We start from the raw sequence: 14,714 nt of genomic DNA on the forward strand, positions 1-14,714 counted from the left end.
TGCATGTCTACTAGGAGCCTAGCGCCGATGGCACGCAGGGGCACCGATTCGGAAGAATTGGTTCCCATGCTGCTCCTGGGAGCGCTCGCGTCAGCAGTGTATTCCGTTGCACTGGCGTTGCTAACTGCATAATTGCAAGACCAGTCATCACTCCAGTCCTTGTATCAAAGAAAGAAGAGCGTGCATGAGATCAGCATACCTGCCCACGCAATGTGACGCTGCATCTTCTCGGTGCGTCCTCTCGGAAAACGTCCACCCGCTGCTTGAGTTGTTGCTGCTGTTGTGGCTGTTGGAAGAAGAAAAAGAAAATGCACGGGCCTGCTACTGGCTCTGTAGCTCAGCTACCTCCGCTACCTGTTGTTGCTGTGGCTGTAGGAAGAAGGAAAGAGAAAATGCACGAGCCTGCTACAGCCACCTCCGCTGCCTCGTGCGGACAGAAGAGAAAAGAGAGAAGAAATAAAAAAGAAGAGGGAGAGAAAGACGCGCGCCGCAACAACAGCTGTCTTCCACCACCGAAGTGTTGTTGTTGTGACTGTAGGAAGAAGGAAAAGAAAATACACGGGCCTGCTACTGGCTCTGTAGCTGAGCCACCTCCGCTGCCTTTCTGATTGATTGATTTAGAGGAAGGGAAAGGCGCGGTAACTGTCTCACTTGTTTTCTGTGGACACCTCTACCGCATCTTAAGGGAAGGGAGAAAGGTGGGAGTGAAAGTGGAAAGGAAGAGGAGCCGTAGTGGAGGGCTACGGAGTAATTTCCACCACCTGGGGATCTTTAGCGTGACCTCCCCTGCCTCGTGCAGACAGCAGACAAGAACGAAAAAGAAGAGGGAGAGAAAGACGCGTGCCGCAATAACGGCCGTCGTCCACAAGGGCGGGTCACCTCCGCTACCTTGTTCAGACAGCATGACGTCATTCGACGTCATGGCTCCCCAATTTTCATTGGTCGCTGGAGTCGATGAGCTGTCATGTTTTGTACGTATGGGCATCTATGGAGCCTTCGCTACTATAGTACATATACCTTGGCAGTATCACTGATGGGGCTGGCACAGGTAGGTCTCCACCGCTTGCGGCGGGGGCTATCCTGCCACAGAACTTTTATATGTTGTAGGCCGTCATTGCACCCGCCACCGTTTCGATGGTGGACGACGGCTGTTGTTTCGGCGCGCGTCTTTCTCTCCCTCCTCTTTTTCTTTCTTCTCTATTTTACCTCCACTACCTAGCACAGACAGAACTGAGCCCCGCCGGGGTGGTGCAGTGGTAAGACGCCCGACTACTGTGCCGGAGTTCCCGGGTTCGAACCCGACCGCGGCGGCTGCGTTTCGATGGAGGCGAAACGAAGAGGCGTCCGTGTGCTGTGCGATGTCAGCGCACGTTAAAGATCCCCAGTTGGTCGAAATTACTCCGTAGCCCTCCACTACGGCTCCTCTTTCTCTCTTTCCACTTTCCTTCCCACCTTCCTCCCTTCCCTTACGGCGCGGTTCGGGTGTCCACAGAGCAAGTGTGACAGTTACTGCGCCTTTCCCTTCCTGTGAACCAATTTAACTTTACCTTTACAGACAGAACTGAAAATAGAGAAGAAATAAAAAGAGGAGGGAGAAAAATACGCGCGTTGCAACAACAGCCGTCGTCAACCACCGAAACGGTTTCGGGTGCAATGACGGCCTACAACTAATAAAAAGTAGGTGGCAGGCCAGCCCCCGCCGCAAGCGGCGGAGCCTTAGTCGGGCGAGCCCGAGCGGCGCCAGACGCCACTGGGGTCCCGAACTAGGGACCTCCACCTAGTGTTTGTGAGGGTTGGCCCCTTCAGGGTCAGCTCACGCATAACCTCCTGTATTTGTCCTATATAAATGTTTTCTACCACCACCAAGCGGCGGAGGTCTACCTGTGTGAGACCCATCAGTGATGCTGCCAAGGTATATGTACTATGGTAGCGAAGGCTCCATAGACGCCCATACATACAAAACATGGCGGCTCATGGGCTCCAGCGACCAATGAAAATTGGGGCGGGGGGGGGGCATGACGTCGAATAAGGTCGCGCATACGTGCACTTTGGCATGAATTACAAACAAGGTTAAGACTGCCACGTCAGCACTCGGCCAGCGGCTGAGGCGGGAAACGCGGCGATTTTCGCGCCAAACGAGGTCGCCATGTTGGGCCCGCAAGGCTCGCAGAGCGAAATCGAGCAGGAAGACGACCAAAATTGGGAATTAGCTAGATTGAAACGCAAGAGGAAACCCCGCAAGGAACGGAAAAACCCCGGAGATCTCCCGCCTCCCGCCCAAGCGGAATTATGCGCGAAAACCCCGGGGGGCGCCTCGACGGCAGCTGGAACGCCAGCTGCGCTGAAGCAAGACAAGAAGGACACGGCGCGCCGGCCAGGCCGAAGATTGCCGCCGCTCCCGAAAGACGACTTCAAGGTGATCCTGAGACCAAGGGGCCTCGTGATACGATCGCTACAAACCCATTAAGTCGCCCGAGCCGTTGTCGCAGCGACCGGTGCAAAGTGCGAGAGCGAAGAGATAATTATAAGACTACGAAACGGTTCGAACACCATCATAGTCAGCACAGACGATGAAGATACGGCCCACAACGTAAGACGTATTACCCATCTTACGTTTGGCAACAGAGCGTATGAAGTCAGCGCCTACGTAGCAGCCCCGAAGGCACTCATAGAGGCGTGATCCACGGTATAGAACCGGGGACATCATCTGCTGAACTCAAAGCCAACCTAAGGGTGCGGACGCAGGGAGTCACGATCCACAGCGCCCGGATGCTTGAAAAGTCAAGTTCAGCTGTCATCATGTTTGACGGACCCACCACCCCAAGACAAGTACTATACTACGGAGGAGAGATGTGGTGCTACCCATACCGCCCGACGCGGCAGATTTGCTATATCTGCTGTCAACAAGGACACAGATCGGACGTCTGCCCCAACCCGGGAAGCAAGGCCTGCAGACTCTGCGGAACGCAGAATCGAATGGAAGGACACTTGTGCACAACCAAGTGCCTGGTCTGCGGAGGGGATCACGCAGCCGGCACGAGGGAGTGCAAGCACCGGCTCAAGATGGCCGAAGAGCTGCGAGGAGGACCCACACGAGTTTTGTTGTTACGTCAGAACTCTGTGCCGTTACAACAAAGCTTTGTGTCGTTACGACAAAACATTGTGTTGTAACAGCAGAACGTTGTGTTGTTACGTCAGAACATTTCATTGTCGCGACAGAACGTTGTGTTGTTACGTCAAAAGTATTGTTGTTACGTCAGAACGTCTTGTTGTTACATCAAAACGTTGATCTGTTTTGACGGAATGTTGTGTTGTTACGACTGAACGTTGTGTTGCGACGACATACGGTCTGTAGAGACGTCAGACGTTCCTGTCGCGACGTCAGAAGCCAGAACGCTTTATAGTGTGTTCTGTAGTCGTAACAGAAATATCGTTCGAGCATGTAGAACCGCCTAATATTTCTGGTTCAAAATAAAAGAAGACACATTTCATTTATTGCGTACAAATATATGTATTCCAGTCCAAAATACTAACTCCATAAAAAAATACTAAACTATGCAGGCTCGTACACAATCTTTTTTACGAGCTGGCCGTCGTTTTCCTGCGCTACTTTCTTTCCGCTCGCGAGCGCCTTCGAACTTAACTGGCATCCAAGTCGCCCAAAACAGAGAGCGCCTCAAGTGTCTGACGCAGTACATGCATGCGGCTGGCTGCCAATCGCGCGCACAGTGGTGTAGCAGCATAAACAGTTTCCGACGCAGTCACGACCGCGGTACACAAGCTTCCTCCCATACAGCGATTAGCTTCTCTATGACTGCGAACGAATTTTGTTGCAATAGCAAAGCTAGTCCTTACCTATTAGAAGTTTTAGGAGACCCGGAAAAATAACTTATTCTCACCTGTGAAATCTGATCCCAAATTTGTAGCGATCTCTTGAAATGATATATCCTTTTTCTCACGCCGATGATGCATCCCATTCATTATGCACCACAAAACAGTTGCTTTTTGTTGAGCATCGCGATATCGCACGTTCTTGGCTAAAAACGACGACAGCATATTTGCGCAAGCTACTTCCGATTACGTCTGCCGGCAATCGCGCGCATTTGCTGGCTATCGCGCGCGCCCAACTCGGCAGGACTGACGCTATAAAAGACGAGACCTTGGCTACAGACACAGGAGACACACGAGCAGTCTCAGAGAAGAAAAGGGCGATTTGGAAATTTGCACACGAATTTCAGCACAATAATGGCGCGGGGATTTGAAGGAAAGTGCGTCTCTACGGCGGCCGCGAAATGGAGGGAAGACGCCCCATTCCTCCGCATCGGACAACAACGGGACGAAAAGAAACGTTTTGCTTGTTTGCAAGCACAGAGCGCCTTCCTTGAGGGTCGAGAACGATGGCGGCACGGCAGCCAGAAACATGTTTCACGGCCGGTCTCGAGGGAGAGAGCGCGCGCAAGAGAGAAACGCGCTCTCCCTCGAGACCGGCCGTGCCTGTTTCAACGCGTCTCACATGTGCACCTCCTACCGCTTCCCCTTCCGCGCAGCTGTGTGCATGCGTCCTGTTCTCTGCGAGAAGCGAGGGTGGTGGCAAAATGTGCTTCTTCGGGCCGCTGTGCCACCAGTGAATGCCCAGCGGTAGTGACAATCGGTAGAGAGTTGAGACGACCATCGGCGGGCATCACGCTACTGAACATTTTTCATTTGATTTATTTTATTTCATTATAACCTACCCCACAGTTTTCTTTGTCTGTCCCTTCATTCATTTCCTCTGACTGTCTTCTTGCTTACATTTAATTCCTTCGCCGCAGCTCAGGCTCTCCGTATTCAAGGGCGGATGCCGCGGGCTGTAAAACTCGTTTTCTATTTGTTTGTATTATTTAATACATAACACGGTGCTACTACTGCGAATTTGCGACGAGCGATGTGTGTGAAGGTTAAATTTATTTATTTGTTTATTTAAAATACCCTCAGGGCCATATGGCATTACAGAGGGGAGTGGTTATACAGTGTATTAAAAAGCAAAACATAACAATATGAGCATAGGTTTACAAAATGTTGCTGGTTATACATTTTTTTGCTGAGGCATTCTTGAAATAAACGGTGGTCATTGGTTAGTGCCAGTGATGCGGGAAGGTGATTCCACTCGTCGGATGTACGGGGTAAAAAGGAATGAAAGTAGGTTTTTGTTCTGCAGAACGGTACTCCAACTTTGTGGGCGAGATCCACCCGGGCCGAAACGTACTGTGCGGGTGAAATAAGTTCTTCGCGCAGGTGAGAATGGTGAAAAATGTTATGAAAAAGGCGAAGACGAAGTGTTTTGCGACGAGACGCGAGAGATGACAGGCCGAGGCTGGCCTTCATGCTGTATACGCTTGCTGTTCTGTTATAATTAGAGTAGATAAACCGTACAGAAATGTTTTGGATCATTTTCAGTGAGTGCGTCAAGTTTTGCTGGTAAGGATCCCATATTGATGCTGCATGCTCTAGTTTAGGTATACGAGTGTCTTGTAAAGTAGAAGTTTGTTAAGAGAAGGTGCTTTGCGAAAGTTACGTCGAAGATATCCAAGTGTTTTGTTGGCGTTGTTAATAACATGGGTAACATGAACGGTCCAGGTAAGGTTGCTAGTAATGTGCACACCGAGGTATTTATACGAGAATACTGAGTCTAGAAGCATGCCGTTATGGTGATAGGAGGGCAGATTAGTAGTCACTCTACACACACGCATGAATTTGCACTTGTTAACATGGAGGTCCATTAGCCAAGATTTGCACCAGGTTGAGATGGAATCAAGGTCAGATTGAAGAGTTAGTACGTCACTTTCGCATTTTATTTCCCTAAATATTACGCCGTCGTCGGCGAATTGGCGAATGTTAGATAAAATATGGGAAGGTAGATCATTATTATAAATAAGGAAAAAAAGCAGAACGAGTACGGAGCCTTGGTGGACACCAGAGTGAACTATACTCGGATCCGAGGTGAGGCGGTCTCTAACTGAAACGAACATTTGACGGTTAGTAAGAAAAGCTTCAAGCCAGTTGAGAATCTTTCAGTCGAGATTAAGCTTCTGTAGTTTGTACAGTAGTAAGCTGTGGCAAACGTTATCGAACGCTTTGGCGAATTCAATGAATATGCTGTCGGCTAGTGAAATAATTACGATCAAGAATGACATGCAGATTGTTAGTGAAAGATGCAAGTTGAGATTAGCATGAGTATGACTTGCGGGAATCGTGTTGAAATCGCAAGAAAGAGTTTGATTCTAAGAAATTAGCTAGAAAACAGGATGTGTTCAAGAACTCTACAAGGAATGCTGGTGAGCGAGATTGGCCGGTATAGTTTAGTTGAGAATGCTTGTTACCTCATTTGTGCAGTGGAATCACCAATGTGGTGTACTAGAAACGCTGGACCACCTGACCGCTTGTTCCTTAGCTCTGCCGCGTTCAAACTGCGTCAATCTTGAAAATGCTCTTGGTCTACAGAGTGCAGGGCGTGTTTCCGAGCCACCTGGCGGCGCCTTGTGGCCACAGTGAGTGTACCCGCGATTGAACTCTTGTGAGCTTTGTGGCCAGTTTTTGAAGAGGCGAATCTGATGTTCCTGACTGTTCTTCGTCAGGCATTTACGCGCAGCGACTGAACGCTCTTTGTGCTAGGGCGGTCCGAACGTTCACCTGCATGTCAGCTATTCTACCACTCGCGTACGATCTATTTTGGTTGTTCTTTGTCAGGATCGCACCTCGCGCGCGGTTTGTAATAATTTTCTTCTAAGCCGCCCGGCTGCACAGGAATTTCAAAGTGAAATATTTATTGTATGAAACATTAAGTAAGCACAAATAGTACGGAGTTAAGAGAGGAGCACACGACGATGCACTGGCCCAGCTCCAAGTTTTTCTGAAGTCTCACTATCCTCCCGAAACATGTTCTCTGTCTGTCTGTGAGCTCCAACTCGGAAATTTCTCACTGATTCTACGTAACTAGAGGAAGCTTGCCACAGTAACAAACTATGCCGGGCTGAAACAACAGCGACCGGCCTAGCTATTAAACACGAATGGGAATTTTGATTTAGACCAAAAAGCCCAATCAGCTCATATTGAAATTCCTGAATATATTTCTCTCAGAAATAAAAAAATGAGGTATCACTAATAACCTTGAAATAAAATATAGCTTAGGCATATTTTTTTTTGCGCATGTATAATGTTTACCATACGATGCGTATCCGCACCAGTCAGTTTTCACAAGCCTGCGCGTGTCTGTTAGCCCATGAATTTATAACCGACACACTCGGTAATGGTTATGTGTTTTTGCATTCTGCAAGCAATAAGACTGAATAAATTTGGAAACACCGCCCACTCAAGAGGAATGTCGCATTATGAAAGTTTGCACTTTTGAGGCTGCATGGTTCATTAAGAGCAGTTCAAGGATGCTATAACTTCATAGGAATTTTGTCAGTTTCGGAGGAAGCTCAACAGGTTCAAATTAAGCTGACAATGAAGAAACTCGGAAAACAAAGTGAATGTCCTATATGCAGCCCATATATAACCTTCAAATTAAAATAATGTGCATCCCACGTCACTGCTGTAGTTAAGATGTGAAAAATTATTTGGTAGCCATTATGTCATGGATATGCAGTCCATGCGGTTACATGAAATTTTCTACATCACAAATGCTTGTTTTCATATGTAAGCCTGCGCATGGCATTTTTCACATAACCCATGTACAATGCATATGCTTGGAAGGACTGAAGTGTTAGCAATGTAAGAAGATATAAATTGGTTCCTCTTTATAACAAAGGAAGTAGCTGATGTATGAACTAAACAACCAAGCATACAAAAAAGAAATAATTGCATGGCAATTTTTTTTATTTCGGACAATTTATAATATAAAATCAGTGAACATGAAAGCAAAATCATGATATAAATATACAGCAAATGTGCACATGAGTATAAAAAAGTGAGGAATGTCTCGTTCCCCTAGCATGTTATTAGGAGAGCTAGACACACGTTTTCGCACTGTGTTTCAGCCTGATATATGTTTAACACTCATAATGAAAACGCATTAATTATAACCTTTTAGGATCGAGAAACAATGATTAGCGAGGGGGAAGATTTTTCTTAGTGCTCCTGACCAGACACATTAAAGTACAAGATGTTTTCATGTCCACAGAAACAGGTTCAGTGCCCGACCTCGAGGAGAGAACATATCAACTTCTCTGCCAAGATCGCATCTGTTTCCGATAGAAACATGTGTATTAGTTGTGGTAGCAATAATAAAGACATGCACAAAAAAGATCACGCCACATATTTGCATCGACTAGTTTCGTCATAAAGGTCAAGCAGAGGTCATTACAATCACAAGAAGCAGCTACTACAACTGTTAGCCTTTTCATAATATACATTGTTGCAGTGATTATCACGAACAAATAAATTAATATTCAACTTTGCCTGCAAACTTAAATAATACTTCAGGCTTTTAACAGAGCACAATTTCCATGCAGTGTGGTATACTTAGTCGAATCGAATTAAAAATATTTCACACATAGCCCATTGTTACTCTCCTCCCAGCTCGAGTATTGATTAGATGGCCTAGAAAAACAATCAAGAGCACTCAATCACTTCAGTAAATATAGCTTCGGACCTTTAAAAGCATAGACGTCCGATCTGCAAACCCATGGACTAATATGCATTTGTCTGGACCTTATTGCGTGCACTTAATATTACATGTTAGTTGGCTGAGCAAATCTAATCTATTTTGTAATTATTCGGTAAATCACACACGTATGACACATCTCCCTGATTGATAAAAACACATGAAGTTAACATGTCTTCGGGTCTGTACAGGCGTAGGTTCCTAAATGGTGGAGGCCGCTTACATATGTACATGTAAGAAATGTTCCTGCATTCAGTTTCCGAAACAACAAGCTCTTGGCATACAAGAACAACTTTACGCACATCCAAAAGAAAGGAGCAGACGTCAACTACTATGCAGTAGAGGTTGTCTTTCATTTTTATGCAGTCTGAGCACGTTTTCCCAGAACGGGTGTACTGTGACGTGTGGATTTGTGTCCCGTTAATACTAACACGAGCGTAATGTGCCAAGTTTTCAACCTCCCCGTATATTAGAAAAATCAATTCCTTTGCTGCCTCTGCGACTGCACATTTCATTGGTGCACCGAGAACGTGCACACCTGATTTGACAATGGCACGTGCCCCAATATTCGCATTTTTCTTCCGAACTAGGGAAGGGTTAAGGTTAACAAACCTGCTTGCTGTGCTCAGCCAGGACTTCATTACACAGTGTTCAGCTATTTGTAATGGGGCCCCTTGAGCAGCTGTGACTAATTTTACTAGTTGTCCATTGGAGTTCTCGAATGGAAAAGTAGATGTCCCCCACAATGGTCCTAGCATTTCGACACTTTTGGCTAAATGTGTCAACTGATGCACGTTAAACGTAGCTGCACTCTCTCCGTAGAGCCCGCACACTCGGTGCACAAAAGAATGCAACAGACGGTCAGCTTCATCAAGTTCTGCGGTAGCTACGGAGGTTTGCAAAAGTAAGAAAATACCCTCGCACAACAAAGAGAAATGAGAGAGGTATTTTTCATGAATCAGGCCTTTTAGACAAGGAAGGGAGTAAAACAATAACCAATAAAGCCACTCTGTAGCCTTCCAATGCTTCCGATCAGTCACTGGGCGAGGCAGTCGACAAAATGATATCGGGGGCTTTATATTTCGTATTCGATTATCTATTTCATGCAGATAGCGGCCAATGTAATACGGGTTTCTAATTCCGGTTATCCATAACTCAGTAATTTGTTCAGCAACCCCTCTAAAACACAGTGCATGAAATCTGGGGGTAGACACCACACAAGGTTGAATCCACGCAAGTGAAGAAGCGGTGAGGGCCCCTTTATACCATGGACTGGCGCGCGTTGTCTGTAAGCCTCCCGCATATCTTTCATCACGCCTGAGTGCGTACGCAGTGGTGCTGGAACATCTAGTGGAAGGTACCGCATGGTGCCTGTGGAAAAAGTATATATTCTCAGCAGCGGTTCATGAGAAATTCGTAATAACGACAAACAAATGACCTAACAATGAAGTCATAAAAGCCACTGAACACTCAATTGCACGGTTGTATGTGCTGCGGAACAAAGCGCGCACAAGAATAGCCAGATTATTTTTGAGGCTTTTTGAGCATCGCACCAGTGTCGACAAGACGGTATGTCTGAGCATTACTAACGCATGGGACAACAAACGCAACTAGAATAATTGCATGCACCGAGATCCTGCGCTAGCACGAGTGTTTTCATCAAGCAAAACCAGTACACATCACTGCGACGCATACATCGCTCGTGGCAGGAAGATAATTATTTCAGAGGGCAAGGCATGTATGCATACCGCGATTCTTTATTACGAGGAGCAGCTAATAAGAAAATATAGTAAGTTGTGTGCACATATTTTATTTTTACCTCTGACTTTGTCCTGTGAATGTGGCTTTAGGTTGCGTCACGAAAATGGAAACAAATGTTTGCAGTAATTTTCGAGTATCGCTAGGGCGATTCTGATGCAACATTGTTTGAGTGCCTTTTTGATCTTGCACCAAACAAAATAGAAGCACATCGTTCCTACTCGCCAGGAGGATGGTGACGAGTCTGACACTTTTATTAGGGGTAATTAGGGTGAAAGTGAATGAATTCATTGATTTTGGCCCACAAACAATTATATTACAAATGAAAAGTGATATGCTGCAGCTCTGACTTTACTTCATCCTCCAGAGCGCATAATCTTTTTGAGCTCCTTTGTTGCTTGCTGGAAAACCCATATAGCGAAAAAAAAAATAATTACACGCGCATTATGCAGAAAAAAAAACGACGTTAACAACCGTAGTACAGCCAGTAAGCGTGATATTAACTTTTAAAATATTTGCCCGGCTATATTTTATTTCAGCTTGCTCGAGTCCATGTACAGTGGCATGCGCTTGCGCAGCATGAACAGTGACACTCGACCACTATATCTGTTTAATGCATATTACACACATTTAAGCTGCACTTTTTTACCTCAGGTTTTCTTAACAACGTTGGTCATCACTTTACATTGCACTCGAAAACCGCGTTATATATGCAAACACTAGTTATATAATAGATTTACACGCACGTTTTCAAGAGGTGAGTGCTCAATATTCAGCAACAGATAATCTATGCTCAAACTTAAGAACAGCTAGGCAGTAGTTTTCACTGTGCACCAGCACTTATATACAATCAGACACACAATCCAATACATTATTAGAAAGGAATGTAATCTATGAATAATATGACTTACGCTCCACTAGAGTTCCTTCCTCCAGACACCATAGACATCCGTAGTAACCGTTGAACTGCTTCATGTTCAACACAGAAGCCCTTGCTGGGGAGTCCACACAGCAGCTGATTACAAACACTCTAGAGCTAACAGTCTCATTACCGTGCCCCCAGTCAATCTTTCCTATCTGGTTGAATGCATTCACAAATGCCTTTAAAAACAAATGAACTGGAGGATGAATTTTGGCAAACCAGAGGGCTCCAATAAGCACACTTTGAAATCGAGTATTGAAGGGTAACTCATTAATCAATAGTTGAATCGGCCACACACTTGATTTGTTGGACTTAAACACAGGCGAACCGTCGGTATTCATGGAGACTGTCACATCACACCAGCTTGTATTTAGCTGCCGTCTTATACTTTTGTAAAGGCGACCATCAGTTATATCGGAATAAGTTCCATAGGTCGCTGAGGAGGCCAATTTTTTCAGAGATTTAAACAGTGCTTCGGAAGTTGCAGTAAGTGCGTCATGAATCTGTTTTCGAAGGTCGAATATAAGAAAAAAACTTCCTTTCGCCATGAGCCAATTCGACGCTCTTTCCTCAAGACATCTGCTGCAAGTAAAGTTGCGTAAAATACCTGCTCCACTTCTGAGGCCGAGATATTCATGGCAAGTTGAACAGTAAAAATGAAGCCCGACAGAATTCATTTTCGTCCTCCACATCTTCCTGAACATGTATTTGCTGTCAGGAACAACACTCACGCCAAGTAGAGTGTTAATGAGCTTGAGAAGGCCGTCTACTTGCGACCAGGACAAACCCGCGTGCACAACATATGCGAGTATTAGCAATATGGCTTGGGCCTTGTTGATGTTCTCATTTGGAAGCATTTCTTCGGAGTGTTTTCTGAAGAAGTCTCTCACATCCTCATCGCCCATGTCCGAATGCGGATTATCGGTCCCAAAAGATGAGTCAGTCTGATTCTCCTCTTCACAGTCGAAAAAAATGTCCGGGCCGTCGTTAGACGATGTCGTCGGTACCGCTTTAAACTGTACACTTTCGCCGCCATCTGATTGGGCGCTCGGCCCATATTCATTGTCGGGATGATGCGGCTCAAGGAAATCATCTGGGTTGTTCGACGAGAGGGTGGACGTCGCCTCATGTTGACAACATTGGAAACTTTCACTGCAGCCTGGATGGTCATTTTGCGCAGATTCACTGGAGTTTCCAGGACGATGAAGCTCATCACAGCATTGCTGTTCGCTGGCGACCTGTATGTCGTCAGTGCAGCCGCCCACGTCCTGAGAATGTTTGATCGCCTGATATCGCACCGTCGTCCTTGGTAATTCACGTGATTCTCCCGGCTCTAGGTATCGGCGATATCGTTTGTTCTGTGCCGAACACATTGTTTCAGGAGGGATTGAATAAGATGGAGTAGTACAATTCTCACGACTTGCAAATGCTACGACTATAGTTCAACCTATCCGCATGCATGGCACCTGCATTCTGTCTAGAACGGAGAAAAGAAGATCACGTGTTGAAGTGCTGAGCCCCAGTGGTGCCAGTGTTGTTCAAGCACATATATGTTAACCGTATAACTTCGTGGCTCCGCCGTCAAAATTTTTCTTAATCAAACAAACGATAAATTAATACGAAGATATATGGGAGGGTTCGCAAAGCTAGGCGATCGATCTATATGGCCGCAGAAACGGTGCGAAATCTGACTAGCGTCTTCTGTGGTCCAGCGAAACGTTGCCAGTTGGGCCAGCAGACTTTGTTATTAAAAAAAAAAAGAACTTATTCTGGGCGAGGGATAATATGCGGAAGGCAGAGCAAAGTAAAAGGTGATGGAGGTGGAAGGTCGGCGCCTTTTGTTATCTGTTCACCACGTCCAACATGGTTCAATATTTGGGCGGAGCTGCGTGTTGTACGCAGGTGTGCATTCCTAGCAGTCAAAGCTAGCATACAGGTAACAGTAAAAAAAAAAAAAAAAAACGTAGGCGGCGCTTAACTCCCCCCGCCCACCGAGGAATTCCACTCGCGACTAACACGGAGCACAAAGCACCCCGACATGCAGGTATGCATAAAATTAACTTTAAGTGCATGCACATTGATGCGTTTCGTCCGTACCGACATGGTTTGAAAATTAGGCAGAGCCGAGCAGAGAGAGCATCTTAAACTCATCACCTTCATTGTAGAGTCATCCCTAACTCGTATACGCATGCTCATGCCAAAAGGTATTTTCGTACAGTACTAGAGAAACAAATCGAAGCGCGCGTTTCGCTTCTGCCGGCGGAAAGCGCGCGGCGGCTCTGTTCAAAGGATCCATAACTCATCAAACTAAAAAAAACAAAACACAATGGCATGCGAAGCACTTGACGCAGCGGCAGTTTGAGACCCATCGCTGCCCCCCTCGTCGCGTTTACAATATTTGCTTAGAAAACACAGTTGAAATGGGGAAAATGCCACCGGCCTTGCCAGCCACTTTAACTGCAGCCAAGCACATTTGGCGGAAGATTTCCGGACACTCAGCCCAAGAGGCACCGCGAGACAGCAATGCGAACGACTGTTTGTGGGACGTCCCGGAGAAAATGAGGACCTCGTTGGCGGTGCATCAAAGTGAAGAAAAACAGCGTGTTCAAACGGAGCAATAAAGAGACGGCCAAAGTGCGCTGACTAAGACCTGAACGTCCATTCCTCAAAAGCGAAATGTATGAAAAAAAGGGGACGGAAATGAGGAAAAATTTGGAATTCGAGAAAAGAAACAAAAATGACCAAAAAGGCCTGTATGGACACAGAGTTCAATGGCAGAAGACACTAGCCAAGGCCATACGCGACGACTCCCGGCTTGCTCAAAAAAAAAAGTTCTGATAGCGGCACCGTGTGTAAAGGGTGCATTCGTCCCCACATACAATACCGAGACGGACCTGAGCACATGCTAACAAAGGGAGCGGGAGGACCGCCTAATCAAAACAGATGACGCTGAAAGTGCCTTCATGCTGGCGGCCGCCGCGTGAAGGGCAAGAACCGTGACAAGCGGTGTTGGGGGGCATGAAGGGGGAACTGATGGCCCCCAGGAAGAAATAACGAGGGGTCGGTACGGGCACGGCCGGTCTAGCGCGCGCTCTCTCTCTCTCTCTCTCTCTCTCGAGACCGGCCGTGGTACGGGGCGGTGCAAGAAAGTGTTTCCTACTTTGTGTATTTTCTTTATACAGGTACCCCGACTGATGGGGAGTGGGGTTAAAGGACAGGAAGCATTACTGGCGGGTTGGGCCATAGCGAGAAACTATGGGCGCTGCTTGAGCAAACTAGGAGTAGAAAAAAAAAAAGAACGAAAGGAAAGAAAAAGAAGGTTGGTGAAGAAATTAAACGTACAAATATATGAAATGTCGCTCTGAACAACGCTGATCATGAGAATACTAA

At 46.4% G+C, this 14,714-nt stretch overlaps 1 pseudogene; it reads right to left on the bottom strand.

The window, feature by feature from the left end:
• Window positions 1-190: 190 nt before the first annotated feature.
• On the bottom strand, window positions 191-9,947 carry LOC146179802 (uncharacterized; annotated as a pseudogene).
• Window positions 9,948-14,714: the final 4,767 nt, after the last annotated feature.

This window comes from Amblyomma maculatum, chromosome 9 (genome assembly GCF_055883805.1).
Source record: "Amblyomma maculatum isolate TAMU_Amacu chromosome 9, ASM5588380v1, whole genome shotgun sequence".
Taxonomy (NCBI): domain Eukaryota; kingdom Metazoa; phylum Arthropoda; class Arachnida; order Ixodida; family Ixodidae; genus Amblyomma; species Amblyomma maculatum.